This window comes from Bombina bombina, chromosome 2, assembly GCF_027579735.1.
Source record: "Bombina bombina isolate aBomBom1 chromosome 2, aBomBom1.pri, whole genome shotgun sequence".
Taxonomy (NCBI): Eukaryota; Metazoa; Chordata; class Amphibia; order Anura; family Bombinatoridae; genus Bombina; species Bombina bombina.
This window is the reverse complement of record NC_069500.1, coordinates 1,019,233,072-1,019,255,086: the sequence shown is the minus strand read 5'-3', so window position 1 is coordinate 1,019,255,086 and position 22,015 is coordinate 1,019,233,072.

The window sequence follows — 22,015 nt, the reverse complement described above, 5'->3', positions numbered from 1 at the left end:
ATGTAATAATCTGAATTGAATTTCTCTATAGTAAGATGAAGGAAATAGTTTTTGGGTGGTGGTTAGACTTTTCAGTAATGTTTTTCCCAGATTAAGAGAGTCAACCATTGGTGTCCAGTGAGATATCAGATCTGTTAATGTTGATTTTTCATCTAAAGACAACAATAGTTTGTATATAAAAGATAGCAGACCCTTTCTAACTTTAGCAACATCAATTAAAGTGTGTTTTTTCCATAGATGAGGAGCTAACTTAGTCAGTTTAAAGATATAACCTTTGACTTGTAGAAAATAGAACATATGTTTCTTTTGTGCTTCAGGGAATTTTTCCTGGAACCATTCGAATGTACACACCTTATTTGTGTTATAATTATAAAAATCGTTCACTACTAGTGGTCTCTCTGATGACCATTTCTTAAAGATAACAGATTTACCTAAGGGGAAATGAGGGTTACCTCTTATCGGCATCCACTTTGAGATATTTTGACTCACACCAATACTGGTAGATAGATTACTCCATACTTTTATTATATCTCTGTACAAGGGGTGTGACAAAAAGCTCATACCTAGCTCTCTATTTGTAGCACATAGAAAATAATTTAGGGATAACGGCGAGCAAGCTTGGTTTTCTATAGATTCTTCAGAGTATAGGAAAGACCTTGTTAGCCAATCGAGAGGGAAGCGTAAAATAGCCGCTTGGTTGTATCGTTCTAAGTTAGGGAGCGCCAGTCCCCCTTTGTTATAGGGTTGATATAACTTAGATAATTTCAACCTTGGTTTTCTCCCGCTCCATAAAAACAACCTTAATGATTGGTTGAAAAGATTTAAATCGTTTCCACTTATCAAAAAAGGGAGCATCCTTAGCATGTATAAAATCTTAGGGATGATAAACATCTTAAAGATGGAAATCTTTCCCAGCAACGATACCGGAAGTGAAGCCCACAATTTTAATTTGTTTCTGCTATCCCCTAATATTGTATCAAAATTGTCCTTATACCAGTCTGCTGTATTAGCTGAGATTTTTAAGCCCAGATATTCCAAAGTTTTAGTTTCTATAAATTGAAAAGTTTGCACTTCCCCAGGGTTCTGTTTAAGCCACAAGATTTTTGACTTTGAGAGGTTTGTTCTGTAACTCGAGACCTCACCATACTGTTCAAGCAGCCCCATAATCGCACTAATTTGTCTTTTTGGTTCGGCGACAAATAAGAGAAGATCGTCTGCGAACAAGGCGGTTTTAAGTTTTGTTTGACCTATGCTAATTCCGAACAGTAGATCTCTCAGTTTAATAGCCAGAGGTTCCATTATAAGATCGAATAATAGTGGTGACATCGGGCAGCCCTGACGGGTGCCTCTTGTCAAGATAAAAGAATCTGTCATTGAGTCATTGATCAAAATAGAAGCCTTAACATCTCTATAGATCTTGTCAATGAACTCCTTAAAGTGGCCCCTAAAGCCAAATCTCTCCAAAACTTGGATCAGGAAGGGCCACTCCACCCTATCGAAGGCCTTCTCTGCATCCAAGGATAGCAGGAAGGCCTCCGGAAGGGCAGAAATATCCCCCCCCCATAATGACATATTTCCTGTAGAATTTTCCTTATATTTATCTCCGATGCTCTTCCTATAACAAACCCTGCCTGGTCTTGATGAATAATCGCCGGCATTAGAGGTTTCAATCTCTCCGCCATGATTTTCATCAGGATTTTATAATCTAATCCCAATAACGAGATAGGTCTGTACGAAGTCATATCTGTAGGATCCTTATTGGCTTTTGGAATCAAAATAATGTTCGCCCTTTTGAAGTTCTCGGAGATCTTAGAGTCTGCTCCAAAGTATTCATTGTATAGTTCGTGGAGAACTGGCCCTATCTCCGCTCGCAGTAATTGATAAAGCTCAATAGGTAGACAATCCGGACCTGGAGCTTTCCCTCTCGCCATTGAGCCAATAGTTTTATAAATCTCATTTTCTGTTATTGGCTGATTCAGAAGATCGCAACTTTCTGAAGAAATTGTAGGCAAGCAAATCCCCTCCAGGAATTTATTAATAGTATCTGCATCCGGGCGTTGGGATGAGTAAAGATCAGAATAGAAAGCGTGGAAAAGATGTGAGATCTGCTCTTGTTCTATAACTAGCTGATCATTTACCTTTATTGCTGCTATTGGTTTCTTCCTGGATTGTCTTTTAAACATTGAAGCCATATATTTACCTACTTTCTTACCGAATTTTGCAAATCTGGCACTGTTTTTATAAAGATGTACCTGTGCTTCACCCAGGAGGAATGTCTCCCTTTCTTTCTTAGCCTGGAAATAGTTCTCAGTATTGATCTTACAAGGCCTCTCTAAAAGTTTGATGTAAGATTCCCTCACCTTATCAGAGTGGGCTTTTTCTCTTCTCGCCTTCTCCTTCTTTGCTTTTGCCACATAGCTAGTTATTTCCCCTCTTAGGTAAGCTTTCGCTGTTTCCCAGAAGAGCTGAATATTATCCCTGCAGTGGCTATTAAATGTTTTAAAATCATCCCAAGTTTTGACTAAGAAAGTTCTAAAGTCAATAGAATCACGTAGATAAACCGGAAAATAAAAAGAATTGTACGAAAATTTCCTTTTCGCTGCCATAACCAAAATGACTAAAGCATGATCTGACAGACTAAAATCCTCAATAGTGCATTTCTCGATCTTTGGTACCAACAGATCTGAGATTAAAAAGAGGTCCAATCTCGAGAGCGTATTGTGGGATTTGGAGCAGCATGTGTATTCTAAGCTACTGGGGTTTAACATCCTCCAAATATCTACCAGGTTCAGTGAATTGTAAAATAGATTAAATATTTTTTTTTCAAATTCAATTGTGTGGACTTAATTTTAATTTTGATGTTATCGTTCCCTAATTTCCTTCTATCCAGATAAGAATTCGGGGTGACGTTAAAATCCCCTGTCATCACAATCTTAGCTTTCGGAAATTTAAACATTTTCTTTACCATTAAATTCCAAAACCCTTCGTCAGGAGTATTTGGACCATAAATATTAACCAACTGATATTCTTCATTGTGGATGAAGAGTCTAATAATTACATATCTCCCTTCCTTATCTATAGATTTATCTAAAATTTTGTATTCTAGTCTTGTATGGAAAAGAACCATAACCCCTCTGGAAGATTTTGTATATGATGAAAATATAGTTTCTCCCAGCCACTTAGCTTTAATTTTCCTATGCTCTACATCAGATAGATGGGTTTCCTGCAGGCAAGCAATGTCGAAATCCCTTTTTCCCAAGCAGTTTATGACTGCCTTTCTTTTTATTGGGGAGTGAATCACCCCTATGTTCCAGGTTAAAAATTTAACCATTCTTCCCAAAAAAAATGAGTGAGCAGTAAATCAAGCCTGGTAAGGCACGCAGAAGGAGGAGGGACCGCGGGGAGAAGAAGCAAGAAAAAAAAAAATTAAACAAATAAATAGGCAAATATAATAAATACATACCCTCCTATATTTAAAAATAAAAAAATTCAGTGATTGTAATCTAACCACGTGATTATCACACAACCTCATAATATAAATCTGTAAATGTCAGTGAATATATAATCAATCTTTTTCTTTTACACACAACCCTAAACATATGAAGAAAGTAGTAAACTTCTTTCTTCTATTTTCCCCCTCTACTCCTTGATTTATCGTGGTGCTAAATTCAAGTATCATATTCTCAATATTATCTAATGTAGTGTACATAGCTAAAAAAAAAAAAAAAAGATCTAGTGCTTCTAAATTTACGTATCTTAATCTCAATCTTAACTATTTTAGTGTAAAAAACTAAATAAAATCTTGTGCTTAGACCCCTAAAAAGCAACATCTTAATAAGTCTTAACAAATTTATATACATTAGTATCGAGAAATAACTAACATCTTTTAATACACCCTGATGCATATACTTTTGTGGCTTCTTGCAAAAGATTAGTGTATATTAATAAATAATTGTGTGTAATATACATAATTTTTTGAAAAAAAATATCCCACACCAAAATTTTCTGTGAGGGAGAAAAAAAAAAAAAAAATATCCCACGACAAAATTTTTTGTGAGAGAAAGAGAAAAAAAAAAAAAAAAAAAAGAATATATCCCACGACAAAATTTTCTGTGAGAGAAAAAAAAAAAAAAAAAGCACAAAAACCCACACGACAATAAACAAAAAAGACATTTGTACATAAGTACATATCGTCCCTGAATTATGGAAAGAGGACTCTCAATCACTTTCTCCCTACTTTGCTTCCTTCTCCAAAAAAGACAGCTGATTCAGGGGAGTCAAAGAAAAAAAAGTCAGTGCCAGATTTTATCTTGAGTCTAGCTGGATACAGCAGTGCAAAAAATCTGTTTTCCGCCACTAAGCGGGAGCAAATAGGTTAAAATTGCTTCCTTTTTGTTGAAGTCTCCATGGAAAAGTCTTGGAAGAGCAAGATCTTTGCTCCCTGGTAATGCAGGGGTTGTTGCTTCCTGTATGCTCTCAACATTTCATTTTTTCCTTGGAAATTTAAAAATTTCACTATAACTGGCCGCGGTCTTCTACCATTTAGTGTTGATAGATCCCTTTCTCTTCCCATCCTGTGTATTCTCTCAGTAGTAAAGATATTCTTTCCTGGATTTAGACCCAGCATTTCTGGGATAGAATGTTCCACCAACCTTTTTAATTCCTGTGCAGATAAGGATTCAGGAATGCCAATTAGGCGTAGGTTGTTGCGCCTTGTCCTATTCTCTAGGTCATCAATTTTTGTAAGTAAAGATAGGTTTTGTTTTATCAAGCTTTCCATCTGTGATTGAAGTATAATTTGTGCATCTTCACAATTTGAAATTCTCTGTTCAGCTTCCTTATTTCTTTCTGCATGATTTTTCAATTCTTCCAGGATTGTGCCCAGCCTTGTATTAATTTCTTCCAGTTTTGGATCAATTAAAGCAGATACCAAAGTTGCGATTTCTCCTGCATATGAAGTGTCTGGGATCTTTTCTAGGATCCTATCTTCTCTCAGAGATTTATTGGGGGAGCTGGTTGTGCTAGCAGGTTTATTAACTTTTTTCTCTGCTTGCTTGATCTTTGGTGACATCTTTGATTGGGTGAGGAATTTATCCATATATATGTCAACGGATGCTATGCCCCTGATAGATTTTTTTTTTTCTCTCTTTTTTTTTCTTTCTTTTTTTCCTTCTTTTTTTATATACTTCTCGTTTGGACCCTTATGTATATTCTGTCCATGGCTGTCAGCCCCCTTCACAGAAAATATAATTTTTGGAGTAATATCCAATTAGGGTATAGAATCATGCAGGCTTATAGGCATCTCCAGGCTGATAGCTACCCCAAACAAACAGGGGGAGGGGAACGAATGAAACCAGCCAGAACCAAAGGCAAAAACAAAACACAGACTTTTCAGCTCAATAAGTCCTCAACAGCAAGGGTAGGTGAAATAAGATAGGGGAGGGGATAAGCAGCAACTCTCTCCAAAGCCCAGCAGAAACAAGCAAAGCAAATAAATAAACAGATCCTACCTCCCCTTCTTTTAGCTCCTTGCCTTGGATCCCTTGGGTTGTTAGGTACACTTTAGCCTCTTATACCTTCTTTCCTTTTCTTCTTCTTTCCTTTTCCTGATTTGGATGCTTATAGGGGGTAAAAGATGCTGTGTCGTGTGGGTGTCCTGGCCCCCTTACTGTACCACCCACATACAGACCCCAGCGTTGGTCGGCAGACAGAAACTCTGGCCACAAGACCCTTCTTGTAATGCTGTTTACTGCAACTAACGTGGTTACCCACGGCCCCTCCTCACTCCTGCGGCGCTCCTGGAGGATAGCCCCTGTGCGGTCACCTCTCCACCACACTGCCCCCAGCTTCCTGCCACAAGAGACTCCGCAGCGAGCCTTAGAATCACAGAGTCGGCATCGGGCGCGTTTTTTTCCACCGCTGTAGCTTCCCTGCCGCTCTGGGATTGCGCTGTGCTCCTTTGCATGCTGACGTAACAGCGTCACACCCCCCCCGTCTATCGGAGATTTATAGATGACTTGCTGTTTGTGTGGACTGGCAGTAAGGAGGAGGCTTTGTTGTTTGTAGAGTATTTAAACGATAACCACGTAAATTTGAAATTTAGTATGGAATTCAACAGTGAAAAAATTAATTACCTAGATGTCACTCTGATAGGGAAAAATGATAAGATTATTGAAAGTGAGTTATATAGGAAACCAATTTAAAAAAATACACTCCTACATGCTCAAAGTAACCACCCAGCCCATGTCCCTTTTGCTACAGCAAAGGGGCAGTTTACAAGGATTAAACATAACTGCACTAATTCTGAAACCTACAAAAAAGAGTGTGAATTGTTAAAGAAAAATCTTAGAGAAAGGGGGTACACACATAAAATTATTAAGAGAGCTAGATTTCAAGTTGATCATTGTGATCGAAATGATCTTCTGAGAGATAAACCTAAACTTGATCACTCAAATGAAAGGAATAAGGTTACATTTGTAACTGACTTTAGTAATCAATATACTACTGTCTGTAAGGTAATAAGAAAGCACCTTCCTATTCTTCTAGCAGACCAGAAATTAAAATCTCTAATTGAGGACGGGTTTCGGTTTTCATACAGGCGTGCAAAGACTCTAGGCAATATTCTTTCTCCCACTCAGCTGCCAGTGACTTCTACAGGTACAGGCAGCTCATGGCTAAAACATAAGGGAACATACAGATGTGGACAAAGGAGGTGTAAGGCATGTGACTTCGTTGAAGTCACTGATAAGTTCATGTCATATGCAACTAACAAACAGTACACAACGTCACAGTGTATTAATTGCTCAACAAATTTTGTTGTCTATTTAGCCGAATGTACTATTTGCAAAAAGCAGTATGTAGGCCTCACGACTAGAGATGTGAGGTCTAGGGTCAGAGAACACCTCTACAATATTGAAAAAGAAAGAGAGAGCTCAGCATTAGCTGCCCATTTCATTAAAGACCATCAAGGCAATGTCAACTCCTTTAGATGGAAGAGCATTGAAAGAGTATCCCCCCAAAAAGAGGAGGAGATAGAGTAAAATTGCTGTATAAAAGAGAAGCTTACTGGATTTTTACCCTGCAAACAAGGATTCCCAAAGGGTTTAATTCCACCTTTAATTTAATTAACCATTGGGAATAGGTATAATCTTCCAGTAAGCTCTCAGAGGAATTTAATAACTTTATATGACTATTTATATATAACAAATTCCCATCCTCCATAATTGTCATTCTTATAGTCTACTTATTCACAAACCATTTATCCAACTTTCGATACACTTTCTGTTTAATTGGATATTTGAGCCCTCAGGATATGTATTGTAACAGTATTGATATATCAAATGTTAAACATTACATTCATTTTATGATATATCTTAAAAATGTATTAAGATATATATTTTTGCTAATCTTCACAAATGTTACATTGAAATGTTCTTTGAAATACTAGAAGTAGAGATTATATAGTGTGCTAATTACATTGCCATCCCTATTTTGAAAATTCATAGAAATTAGTATAAATTTCAGCAAACTGAAAATCGTTATTTTTTTTATCTTTGTTTTGTAAGGTAAAAACAATTTTTGTATCCTTACATCCATAATTCTTTATTAAATCTAAGAATGAATTTATCCTCAGTAAGAAGTATTTATAATACTAGGATACATTATTCCTCATTTTGAGGGTTTAAACTAAAATTAACACTAAAATCAATTTGTAATTAAAACTAAATTCGTGTCCAAGTTTAAAATTTCACATTCCAACCTTTATGTAGTTTTGGTTATCATAACACTGATAAAATATGAATTAATTTTTATAAGGAAATAAATTAAAGTTGGTAAGATTTAAATAAGGTACCTGTACATATATATATAGTAGATATGAAGCGGTAATTAGTGTATGTAATGCTCTCGCTTTCATATGTAAATTTATCTTGGGCACTTTGTCAGTAGATTGTATCTTTAGGTATATCTGGAAACAATGCCTTTATTTACATTTACACTTGCAATTATTCATAGCGTCAGTTTATAAAAACATATATAGAACCTAAGGTTACACTTAGGCTGTTAGTTTAGTAGGAGGTGTTTGTGTTAGAGAGCGCTATAGTGTAAGTGAAGTCTAACAGGATATTCAAAAAGAACTAAATATTCTGTGTAAATTAACTATGACATTTTTAAGGTTATTTGTAACAATTTTGGCAACTTGAAATATTCTATTGTGGTATGTTGTCATATTCTTCTGAAGAATAATTTAGCAGCCAATCCGAATTTGTCAAAGTACTAATATGGAGCTTTTTCACCTGTCTTATTTCATATAAATTGTATCCCTCATGAAACGCGTCAGTGACGTCAGCAGGGCCGAGGTTGTAGCTTCTTGCTTTTAATTTTGGCGGTTACACTTGCTGTGGTTCGTTTGTATGTTTTTACTATGTTGCTTATAAAATAAAGTATCTATTTTTATCTCACCACTTTGGAACCGGACTGGGTGCTTTTATTGTTTAAAGCCTTTTCTCACCAAGGATACCTAAAGGGCTCAAGCGGAGAGGTGTCTGAGATACAGCACTATACTATACTGGCGAGCTGCCATTGTAGTGCCAGCGACCTGTTTCAGGAACAAGCTGAACGCCGGGAAGAAGCACAGTGAAGGAAAGACGGAGAGACAGGACGGTTCATAGTCCAGTGAGTACCTGCATATCCTATGTATGTATGTGCCCTATGAGGTCGATTTTGAAGTTGTAACTTAGTGGAAAATACATGTTGTAACATGGGAATTCTGTACATCACAAGTCATACATAGCTCCGCACTGACAAACGCTTGGAATATGCTGCTGAATGGTTTAACCCCTTGTTTGTTTTGCTGATTTGTTAAATAGGCCTCAAAAAATTGTCATGCAATACACAGGTGATGATTCAAACCTTTCATTTATTTGAAGTTGCAAAGGACTGTCAATTCAAATATGTTCTTTCATCATTAAAGGGATAGTCTAGTAAGAACAACACTTTCATGATTCAGATAGATCATGACATTTTAAGCAACATTATTAGTTAATCCTATTATCAATTCGTATTAGTTCTCTTGTTATCTTTCTTTTAAAATAGATAGAAAGTAATATTAAAAGCAGGTAAATTTTAATTTCAGCAAATGTATACGGTTTGTTGATTGGATGTTTACATGTAGACAAGAATCAACAAGCGGTACACAGGTGCTTAACCAAAAATATGCTGTATTTTAAGCTTACATTCATGTGGCGAGATTACGAGTTTGGCGTTAACAGGGGTGCGTTGCTAACAAGGTTCTTTTTTCTAACGCTACCTTAAGCCAACGCTGGTATTACAGGTTTTTTTAAAACTGCCGTTAGCCGCAAAAAGGTGAGCATAGAGCAGAATTTAGCTCCACATCTCACCTCAATACCAGCGTTGCTTACGGTAGCGGTAAGCTGGCTAAACGTGCTCGTGCACGATTTCCCCATAGTAAACAATGGGGCTGATCTGGCTGGAAAAAAACCTGCAAAAAAGCAACGTCCAGCTAACGCAGCCCCATTGATTCCTATGGAAAAATAAAAAATATGTGTACACCTAACACCCTAACATGAACCCCGAGTCTAAACACCCCTAATATTACACTTATTAACCCCTTATCTGCAGCTCCGGACACCGCCGCCACCTACATTATCCCTATGAACCCCTAATATACTGCCCCCAACATCGCTGCCACTTACATTATAGTTATAAACCCCTAAACTGCCGCCCCCAACGTCGCCGCCACCTACCTACAATTTTTAACCCCTAATCTGCCAACCGGACATAGCAGCCACTTTAATAAATGTATTAACCCCTAAACCGCCGCACTCCCGCCTCACGAACACTAGTTTAATTTTATTAACCCCTAATCTGCCGTCCCTAACATCGCTGATACCTAATTAAATTTATTAACCCCTAATCTGCCTCCCCCAATGTCGCATTGTAGCCATCTTAGGATTTATATTTATTTTACAGGCAACTTTGTATTTATTTTAACTAGGTACAATAGTTTTTAAATAGTTATTAACTATTTAATAACTACCTAGCTAAAATAAGTAGAAAATTACCTGTAAAATAAATCCTAACCTAAGTTACAATTACACATAACACTACACTATCATTAAATAAATTACCTAAACTACAATTAATTACAATTAAATACAATAAACTAAATTACGGAAACCCCCCCCCACACACACACACACTAAATTACAGAAAATTAAAAAAGAATTACAAGAATTTTAAACTAATTACACCTAATCTAATCCCAGTAATAAAATAAAAAAGCACACCCAAAATAATAAAATTTCCCTACCCTATACTAAATTACAAAAAGCCCCTAAAAGGGCCTTTTGCAGGGCATTGCCCCAAAGTAATCAGCTCTTTTACCTGTAAAAGAAAAATACAATACCCCCCAACATTAAAACCCACCACCCACACACCCCAACTCTAAAACCCCCCAACCCCCCCTTAAAAAAACTAACTCTAACCCCCTGAAGATCTCCCTACCTTGAGCCATCTTCACCCAGCCAGGCACAAGTGGTCCTCCATACGGCAGAAGTCTTCATCCGATCGGGGCAGAAGAGGTCCTCCAGACGGTAGAAATCTTCATCCAGGCGGCATCTTCTATCTTCATCCTTCCGGAGCAGAGCAGAACCATCTTCTATCCAGCCGACGCAGAGCCATCCTCTACAAATGACGTCCTAACAAAGAATGAAGGTTCCTTTAAATGACATCATCCAAGATGGCGTCCCTTGCATTCTGATTGGCTGATAGGATTCTATCAGCCAATCGGAATTAAGGTAAGAAAAATCCTATTGGCTGATTGGATCAGACAATAGGATTGAGCTTGCAGTCTATTGGCTGATTGGAACAGCCAATAGAATGTGAGCTCAATCCTATTGGCTGATCCAATCAGCCAATAGGAATTGGCAGATTGGATCAGACAATAGGATTGAGCTCGCATTCTATTGGCTGATTGGAACAGCCAATAGAATGAGAGCTCAATCCTATTGGCTGATCCAATCAACCAATAGGATTTTTCCTACCTTAATTCTGATTGGCTGATAGAATCCTATCAGCCAATCTGAATTCAAGGGACGCCATCTTGGATGACGGCATTTAAAGGAACCTTCATTCTTCGTTAGGACGTCATTTGTAGAGGATGGCTCCACGTCGGCTGGATAGAAGATGGCTCTGCTCCGCTCCGTAAGGATGAAGATAGAAGATGCTGTCTGGATGAAGATTTCTACCATCTGGAGGACCTCTTCTGCCCCGATCGGATGAAGACTTCTGCCGTATGGAGGACCACTTGTGCCTGGCTGAGTGAAGACTGCTCAAGGTAGAGATCTTCAGGAGGTTAGAGTTAGGTTTTTTTAAGGGGGGATTGGGTGGGTTTTAGAGTAGGGGTGTGTGGGTGGTGGGATTTAATGTTGGGGGGTATTGAATTTTTCTTTTACAGGTAAAAGAGCCGATTACTTTGGGGCAATGCCCCGCAAAAAGGCCCTTTTAAGGGCTATTTGTAATTTAGTATAGGGTAGGGATATTTTATTATTTTGGGGGGCTTTTTTATTTTATTAGGGGGATTAGATTAGGTGTAATTAGTTTAAAATTCTTGTAATTCTTATTCTATTTTCTGCAATTTAGTGTTTTTTTTCCGTAATTTAGTTTATTGTATTTAATTGTAATTAATTGTAGGTAGTTTAGGTAATTTATTTAAATATAGAATAGTGCTAGGTGTAATTGTAACTTAGGTTAGGATTTATTTTACAGGTAATTTTGTACTTATTTTAGCTAAGTAGTTATTAAATAGTTTATAACTATTTAATAACTATTGTACCTAGTTAAAATAAATACAAAATTGCCTGTAAAATAAATATAAATCCTGAACTAGCTACAATGTAACTATTAGTTATATTGTAGCTAGCTTAGGGTTTATTTTATCGGTAAGTATTTAGTTTTAAATAGGATTAATGTATTTAATTATTTTAAATGTATTTCGTTTAATTTAAATTATATTTAATTTAGGGGGGGTTAGGTTTAGACTTAGGTTTAGGGGTTAATACCTTTAATATTGCAGCGGCGACGTTGGGGGTGGCAGATTAGGGGTTAATAAATGTAATTAGGTGTCCGCGATGTTAGGGACGGCAGATTAGGGGTTAATAAAATTTAACTAGTGTTTGCAAGGCGGGAGTGCGGCAGTTTAGGGGTTAATACATTTATTAAAGTGGCGGCAATGTCCGGTCGGCAGATTAGGGGTTAATAATTGTAGGTAGGTGGTGGCGACGTTGGTAGTGGCAGATTAGGGGTTAATAAATATAAATGTAGGTGGCGGTGATGTCCGATGGCAGATTAGGGGTTAAAGCATGTTATTATAGTGTTTGCGATGTGGGAGGGCCTTGGTTTAGGGGTTAATAGGTAGTTTATGGATGTTAGTGTACTTTGTAGCACTTTAGTTAAGAGTTTTATGTTCCGGCGTTAGCCCATAAAACTCTTAACTACTGACTTTTAAATGCGGTAGGAGTCTTGACAGGAGAGGGTCTACCGCTCACTTCTTCCAAGACTCGTAATACCAGCATTAGGCAAATCCCATTAAAAAGATAGGATACACAATTGACGTAAGGGGATTTGCGGTAGCCTCGAGTCACGGAAGAAAAGTGAGAGATGAGCCTCTACCTGTCAGACTCGTAATACCAGCGTTAGGTAAAAAGCAGCGTTGGGACCTCTCAACGCTGCTTTTTAAGGCTAACGCCAAACTCGTAATCTCGGTGTCGGTGTGCAAATAAAGATAACAATAGAATAAATAAAAATTGATGATAGGAGTAAATGTGAAGCTTTATTTAAATTGTATGCTCTATCTGAACCATTAAATTTTAATTTTTTTTTTTTTTTCAAACAAGCTTTATTGAAAATCGTCAAAGTACAATACACCAATGAGTGAGACGGTAAATTATAACAATCTTTGCTACAAAATATGACTTTTTTCCATTTTTCAACATACTGAAACTTTAGTTAACACAAGAAATCTGGGTTAAAGCGAGGAGCAAGCAAATTGGTGAGTAATGCTCATTCAAAGTCATTTACTTCAAATCCATGGAGCAAGATCCCAGAATGTGCATGTTAGGCTCCAAAGGTCAATATGTAGCTATCCGCTATGTAAGACATTCAGGTGATCATAAGTGTACGGTTATGACGAAACCAGCTCGGGTGTAGTAACAAACACCCTTATTAACATAAAGTGTGATATACAACTGAAATTCAAATGTATATCCTGAGAAAAAGAAAAGGAAGAAGAAGAAAGAAAGGAGATCAGATGAGGAGTAATAGTGGGAGAAAGTAAGTATTGATGATCACAATAAAAGGGATGGGAAGGGAAGAGGAGTTCACCGTCGGGAAGGGGAAGGGTGAAAAGGTGGAGGGGAAGAAGAGAGGGGGAGAAGAAGAAAGAAAAAAAAAAAGAAAAAAAAAAAAAGGGGAGAGCATACAACCCCGTGCGAGGGGAACATTCAACCCCGCATGAAACCACACACTCTTAGGGAAGGAGACCGGAGGGCCCTGCTGTATAGATTTCATCTAATTAAAGGTTTCCAGAGTTCTTTCATGTACTCGTGGATTTCAATTCTATCATCCCTCATATAACGGTACCTCTCTAGGGATAGATTTCTATCTACTTGGGATTCCCAGTCTGAAATCTGGGGGATTCTATCTGTTTTCCAATGCCTAGGGACAAGAACTTTTGCGCTGTTTAGTAGTATGTACAAGAGATGTTTTTTGGGTTTTTCTGTCAGTTTAGGTAGCCCATGAAATAACAGGAGATCTGGACACCTCCGCAACGCAACGCCCAATATAGACTCTATCTTGTCCAGCACGTCTCTCCAAAACAGTTGGATCAACTCACAGGACCACCAAATATGGAGAACGGAGCCTGCCTCCCCGCAGCCCCTCCAACATCTGCCATCTGATTTTTTGTATATTTTTTTAAGTCTAACTGGTGTGAGGTACCAGCGGGACAGAAATTTATAGTTGGATTCTAGAGTGCTGGCCGAAACTGAGGCTCTGGTATGGTTGTGGAATATGTTTTGCCATTCAGTGTCTGTGAGAGCCTGACCTAGTTCATGATTCCATTGCCTAACAAAGGTAGGTGTGTAGAAGTCTTTGTGAAACGTCAATAATCTATACATAATAGATATCAGATGCTTCGGAGTGGAGGTTAACAAACATAGTGATTCCATGAGAGTCGGTTGTCTAGTTATATTATCTGCTCTTTTATGAGTAAATAGGTAGTGTCGTAACTGTCTGTGGAAAAACCACGATATATTGAGACCTGACTCAATCAATTCTTCAAGATCTTTGAAGTTTTTGTTTGATAACAACCTATGAAACATTGTCTGATCCAGTTGCGTTTTATTAACGTTCATCTGAATTGAGTTGGAGAATGGGATGTCAGGGTTGTGTACAAAAGGTGTTAAAGGGGAGGGGATAGAGGAAGTGTGCGGATGTTCCACAAGTGATTTATCCCATTGTGAGAAAAATTCCCGCATAAATGGGTATAGACCAATCACTTTAGGTCTGTTTTTGCCCGAGATCCATCCCAGAGAGCCCGCGTTCTGTACCCCCAAGATTGTCCGACCCATCTGGACCCATGTTTTATCCATGGAGTTGATACACCACTCCACCTGATGTTGGAGATTAATGGCCTTTTTATAAAGTAAGAGGTTTGGAATACCCAATCCGCCCTTCTCCTTAGGTAAATAAAGGGTGTTTCTGGAAACCCGCGGTCTAAGACCTCCCCATATGTATTCCTCTAAATGTCCCTGTAATTTTGATAAATAATGAGCAGGAAACGGAGTCGGGAGGGTTTGAAGATAGTATAAAATCCGAGGAAGGATATTCATTTTCACCACTCCTATCCTGCCCAACCACGAAATTTTTTTATTTTTCCACGACGAGAGGTCTCCCAAAATGGATTGCGATAATTGGGTATAATTGGCTTCAAAAAGGCTCTCCACTCTAGGGGTAAGATTTATCCCTAGGTATTTGAGCGTGCAGGTTTTTATTCGCAAGTTGCAAATGTCTGATATGCGGTTTAAGTCCGCCTGAGGCAGGTTGATGTTCAAAATTTCCGACTTAGTGTGAATTAGGTGGAAATTGGACATTCTGCCGTAATCCTCAAATTCCCGAAGGATTTCCGGGATTGAAGTCACGGGATCCGTCACTGAGAGCAAGATGTCGTCCGCGTATAAGGAAACTTTATGCTCGCGGTCGCCTATCTTAATTCCAGAAATTTGTTGGTTGTCCCGAATCTTTTGCGCCAATACCTCAATGGAGAGAGCGAACAATAAAGGGGACAAAGGGCAACCCTGACGGGTGCCATTCGAAATTTTGAAGGGGTCCGATAGAATGTTATTAATTTTTACTTGTGCCGTAGGGTCCGAATAAAGGGAGAAAATCTTTTGCATAAAAATTTGGCCAATGTTCATCTTTGATAGGACAGCCCTGAAGAAGCTCCAGCTGACCCTGTCAAAGGCCTTTTCGGCATCTGTTGATATAAGCACCGAGGGGATATTATTAAGTTGCGCATAATTCACTAGAAGGGTAGCCTTGATGGTATTGTCCCTGGCCTCCCTTCCAGGGATAAACCCCACCTGGTCCGGAGATACCAGCCGAGGTAGGAATTTGTTTAATCGCAACGAAAGAATTTTCGCGAATATCTTCAGATCCACGTTTAAAAGTGAGATCGGCCTGAAATTTCCAGGTCGATCTGGTGTCTTCCCTGGCTTCGGGATAGTGGTGACATGGGCAAGTAGCATGGATGGCGGAAAGCCATGAGCATCCCCAATCCCGTTAAACAGGGAGGCAAGGCGGGGTGACAAAACTTCTTTAAAAGTTTTATAGTATTTTGCACTAAACCCATCTGGGCCTGGGCTTTTGCCTGCTGGCAGACTCTCTATAGTCTTAGTCACTTCTTCTACAGTAATGTTTGTTTCCAGACTCTCCCTCTCCTCCTCGGACAGAGCCGGGAGAGCTAGGGAATTCAGGTATGATTCTATAGAGGACCCGTGTGGGGCTTCCGCGGTATTTTGGGGTGATACATCGTCGTTTTGTAAATTGTAAAGTTTTTGATAATAAGAGCGTAGTACCTCTGCAAGGCTGGTTTTGGTGATTTAAAATGGTGTGGACATGAGATTTAGATTGCCTTCTCTTTAAGGCTCTTGCCAGAAGTTTTCCGGGTTTATCCCCAAACTCGTAGTATTTCTGCTGTAGCTTTAGAGCTAGAACCTGGTGGTCCCTGGAGTGCATGTCCTGTATTTCTTTCCTAGCCTGTGTCAAGTCCTGTTTAAGTTGTGAGTCAGTGGGAGTCACTTTGTGTCTGGCCTCCAGTGTTTTTATCTGTTTTAGAAGGTCAGTATATTTAAGTCTAAATTGTTTAGATTGATGTGCTTTCTGCTGGATCAGCTCACCTCTGAGTACACACTTGTGTGCCTCCCACACCACCTGGTCCGACACATCCCCAGTTTCATTGTTTTGGAAATAATCTCTCAATTTAGTTTCAATTTGATTCTGGATCACTTGGTTGTTCAACAAGAAGTCATCAAACCTCCAGATGAACGGCCTGTCCGGCACAGAGGGCCAGTTTATTTTACAAATGACTGGGGCGTGGTCAGACCAGGTCATCGGGAGTATCTGAGTACACATAACCCCCGCTAAGGTCGACTGGTCAGTGAAGAAGTAGTCAATTCTGCTATAAACCTCATGCGGGTGGGAATAAAAAGTGTAGTCACGTCTTGTAGGGTAAAGTGTGCGCCAAGTGTCGTGTACCGCTAGTTCCTCCAGTCTAGCATTGCATTGTCGAAGCACCTTTTTGGCAACTGAGGCTGTCATTGTGGAGGTGTCCAAAACTGGATTGAGAGGGACATTGAAGTCCCCTCCTAGAATCAAGGCGCCTTTGCGTAGTTCTGAGATTTTATTAGTGAGGACGGACATGAATTTGTTCTGGTGTTGATTAGGGAAGTAGGCATTGACAAGAGTAACTATTCTATTAAAGAGAGTGCCCACTACAAGCAGATAGCGACCCTCCGGGTCCCGCTCAATGTGGGTGGGGGAGAATGGGGAAGAGTGCTTTATCAGGATACCTACCCCATTTTTCTTAGAGGGTCCTGAGGCAAAAAAGGAGGTTGGGAATTTAGGAGTAAACCACTTTGGTTCCTTACCTCTACAGAAATGGGTTTCCTGCAAAAACATAATGTCGCAGTGTGCCCTTATCCCGTCCCTAATTAAATGTGATCGCTTTTCTGGGATATTTAAGCCTTTAGCGTTTAAAGTCATAAAGGACAAGGTGTGCGTGCCATGCCCGACCATGTTTGTGGGGAGAGAGAAAAAAAAAAAAGGAGGGGGGGGGGAGGAGGAGATAGAGGAGGTTAGGAGGTGGAAGGAAGATGGATCAATGTAAGGGTAGAGGAAAGATAGATGAGGCAATGAGATAAAAGAAACAAAGGAAGTTATAGACTAGGGAAAGAAAGAGCGATGTGGGAATAAGATAGTATATAAGAAACAGAAGTTCCGGTCACTATATCCAAAAAATGGAGAGTGGCCGGGAGAGGCGCTAGTTGGCCAAGCCGCCACTGAAGGCGACCAGTCAAGACAGCGACCAAAAAGAATAGAAGATAAGGAAGTGAGAAAAGGTGTGGGATCTGTGTCCCCGCGCCCAATGCCGTTAGAGAAAAGATATAGGATGAAAGGAAGGGGTATATTATGCCCAGACAAAGTAGACATTCAAAAGGAACTCAGAGTAACATATAGTAATAAGGCACAGAAAGAAGCATTTTCATGCAAAACACAGTTAATAGCTTTTTAAGGTTACACAAAGCAAATGTCAATATAAAAACATTAATAACAGGATAATAAGTACAAAAACCTAAACAATGATTGGCATGTGGTGTGGACATCCGTTCGTTATGAGCAGTCTAAAGTGACAAAATATTTAGTTAAACAAATTCAAGCAAAACATAATCTCCAACTCAGTAAGGAACCTTGGCCCAGGGCCAGCTACATTTTTTCTTTTTTTTTTTTCTCCTCCCCACAAAAACACTAAACAAAACAAAAACATCATAACAAATGTAACATCTTATATGATTATTTACCATTTGCCTAGTGCACCATTTTGGAATAGGTATACGCACTATAGCTATAAAGGCCTTGCTGTGCGTCTGACCAAAGGAGCTTATCTTAGTAGTGTGCCAGTGGGCCCCGTGCATGGTCTAGGTAACATTTTGGATAACTTTTAAGTGTGATCTTCGTCTACCAAATAAAGACAACCAAGTCACACAGAGAGCATAGATAGAGCCAGTGGACAGTCATATTGAAGAGAGCTTATCAACAGTGTGATATTATGCATACATTACTTATCTGAAGTCCAGGAGGATGTCTCTGCATTCCAATGCCAAACAAGCATTATGTCAATGAAGAACTATTCCGCATGTTCTAGTCTCTTGGGGGAGCAATCTCCTCTCCTGGGGTAGGGATATCAATGTCCAGTGTTTTGCAGAAATCCTGTAGGTCCTCCTGGGTTCTGTAAATTGCCTGTTTCCCATTGCAAGCAGCGATGAGGCAAACTGGAAAACCCCACTTGTACTGTATCTTATGGGACTGAAGTGCACTTGTTAAAAACCGTAGGTCTCTTCTCTTCTGTAACGTGAGTTGACTCAAGTCAGAGAATATTTGGATAGGAATTCCGGCATGAGTAAGATCTTTAATAGCTCTAGCTTTCTGGGAAATCGCATCTTTGTCTCTGTAATTTAAAAATTTCACGATAATGTCTCGTGGTGGGGCTTTGGGGGATGGTTTAGGGCGGAGAGCACGATGCGCCCTCTCCAAGAGAACATCCGGGGAATTTGGTGTACCCTTTATGGTGCGAAACAAGTCCTGTAAATAGCCGTCTATTGCTGAATTATTGACCGTTTCTGGGACTCCTCTAATCCTGAGGTTGTTCCGCCTGCCTCTGTTGTCCAAGTCCAAGTACCAAGTAGTTGGTAAGGCTGGCACTCTTAGGCCCTTTGTCCCCCTTCGTGTTTTTTCTGCTGGACATTGCTAATAGGGGAATTAAAGGATATAATTCTATTGAGCTATATACAATGTGGAAAGGATCTTCTCCTGAGCTAGGCCCTGCCAATGAGGCAACCCCCAGATAGATCAAAGTCCTGTATTACTGTAGGAGCTGATAAAGTGAGGAAACAGGCCTGTCCGTGGCAGATTCTGGGTAAGGGCACACAATCTCCCCCCTGAGTCTGTGTCAGCTCTCTACAACCCACCCCCTCTAGATTATCGTTACCCTTCAGTAGCTTGTCAATGTGGGATTGCTCAGGAACTCGCCTATTTCTGTGTGTTTGTCGGTCCTGACAGCTCCTGATAATTAGCAGCCACCGTGAGCAAGAGGTCTAAGTGTTATGCTCGTTATATTAATCGGAAGTCCTACTTCCCCACAGATGCGTGGTATGTATAGGAGGTGATTTTAAAGTGGAAGTCCTGGGCCCCCTTATACTCTGGCTATTATGACAGATGTACCTTCTTTGGCGAGTGAACCGCGTGGAGCGCAGCCCAATCGCTGTGTGTCGCCGTCGGCTGATATTCAGGTGAGGTTGCCGGCTTATCGCTGAGGAGAGCTAGTCCGTGGTCCGCAGATGACCGCTATAGGCAATGAGCGGTCGGGTGATCTCCGGCAGAGTTAGTTGGTGATGCGGCACAGTTTATGAGGCTCCGGTCCGTTCCTCCACTATGTTGATTAGGCCGCAACTGCTAACAGCTCCCTAGGTGTACCGAGGGGCTCCAAATAGGTTCCAATACAGTGCCAGGGAAGGTTGTAAGCTAGTACCCTGAGTTGCAGTTAGATTTTAAAGGCTACTTCCTTAGATTATTTTAAAACATTGGGCGCAGGGCATAGGAGCCAGGGTTTAAGCAGCCATGTCCCTGCGTGGCCAGGCTCCGCCCCCTAAATTTTAATTTTAAATATACTTTCCCTTTATAGAATATAGAATACAAAATTAAATTTCAAATTAAATATAGATATTTAATTGTATTCATTTACTCTGGGTTTTTTTTGAAGGAGCAACAATGCACTACTGTTTGCTCACTGAACACATTGGTGAGCCAATCACAATCAGTATATAAGTATATCTATCTATCTATCTATCTATTTATCTATACATGTATGCATGTACCAATCATCATCTATAAGCTTGGTTCTTTGATACTACAGTGCTTTCAAAGTAAACCTTTTAATCTAAAGTTTAAAAATGTAATGATGCAAATTAAATAATATACTTACATTTTTAATATGATTAATCTAGGTTTCTCTAACCTAATCCACTGAATAAGGGTTAGTGTTTCATGTCCCTGTAAATTTATGGCTAACTAAAGATAATATAAATATTTAAATTTAACAATAGTTAAATTTGCGTATGTGTATCTAAACTAAATGTTCTATGTAAATGAGAACTAACATCATTTGACTGCACTATTCTTTGAAATACTATGAAATGAGAGATTATCTAAACAATCTATGTTATTTCACATTAATGTTTATGAAAGTGATATTCTTCACTAATACAAATTTAACTTTCACATTGAGCTATTGACAATCTTGATAATGTGAGCACACATAACATTCATGTTTGATGTTGTTTTTGTTACCTGAGGAGGAGATCGTAGATCTTGGAGGGGGTCCCAAAGCCCTTCGGACCTCAGCTGTATAATGAAAATAGAATATACATATTTAGAAATGTGAACAATCATACAAGTAATAACAATTTAATTAAAAGCAAAGTAAAAATAAAAAACATACCTGTAGATCGGCCAATGCTTGCTCCATCAGGGGTGCTGCACATAATGTCCGGGTGTGTGGCGGCTGAGGAGAAGCTGTGGCTGGATTCAGTGTGGATACTGACGGCAATAGGAGGGTCTCATCTCCAGCTGTGGCAGCATCATCAGCTGTACTGCAGCAGCAGCTGCAGCACTGGTAGATGCTTAAACAAAATACATGAAATAAAATATTATTATCAATATTATTGGACATCATAATCTTAATTAACATTTGAAACCCCCCCCCAAAAAAAGTGCGACATCAATAATGCATGTAATAGAATGTTACCTGCCAACGCGTCAGTATCATGCCCCACCAAATCCAGACCGAGCATCATGTTTGCTCCCAGCTTCTCCCTCAGCCAAACCTCATACTTCGATAGTTCAGCCACATATGGCGCGCCACCACCGGTCAAACGTGCAGCCTGCTTCTCCCTGGCCAGCTTGGCCTTTAAGATTCTCTTGATGTCTGAGAATCTTTTCTTACAGTGCACCACCGTTTTGGGATGAGTCCCTTCAGCGGATACACTGCCAGCTATTGCTCTCCAGATCTCTTCATTTCTGGAGAGTGAGGTCTTTTGGGCTTTGGAACCATAAATAAAATCATAGTGCTCTAAAACAAGGGTGACTAAATCTTTGATTTGCTAAAATTAAATTGGATACTACGTCCAGACTTTGTCCTCCCAGGCACAGACATAACAAAACAAAAATACACAGATGTCGCAAGTAAATAAATATGATAATAAATATAACCAAACCTATAGCTCTTGTCAAAGCTTAGGTCAATATACTCCATTTTAAATTCCCTTTAATAGATAGGTAATACGTAGACAATCAGCCGTTAACAATTATACAATCATCAAAAACTTTTACAGTATTAGGAAATGTTTCATATAATTTCCTCATTGATGATGCCTGTTTAATATAATCCATGAATAATAATGATCTATAATTGTTGTCTTGATGTCTCAGTCAAACAATATTATTGAATGTTTAAAAATATATTTATAACTCTTTGAGTTGTTTTACAAGCTAATGACTAGATGGCACTATGTTCCCTCGAAGATTCATAAAATGTTCCCGAACAGCTCCCCCTTTGCTGGAGAGGTTGCCAACAAATTGGGGACCCCAACATATCTGGTAGGCC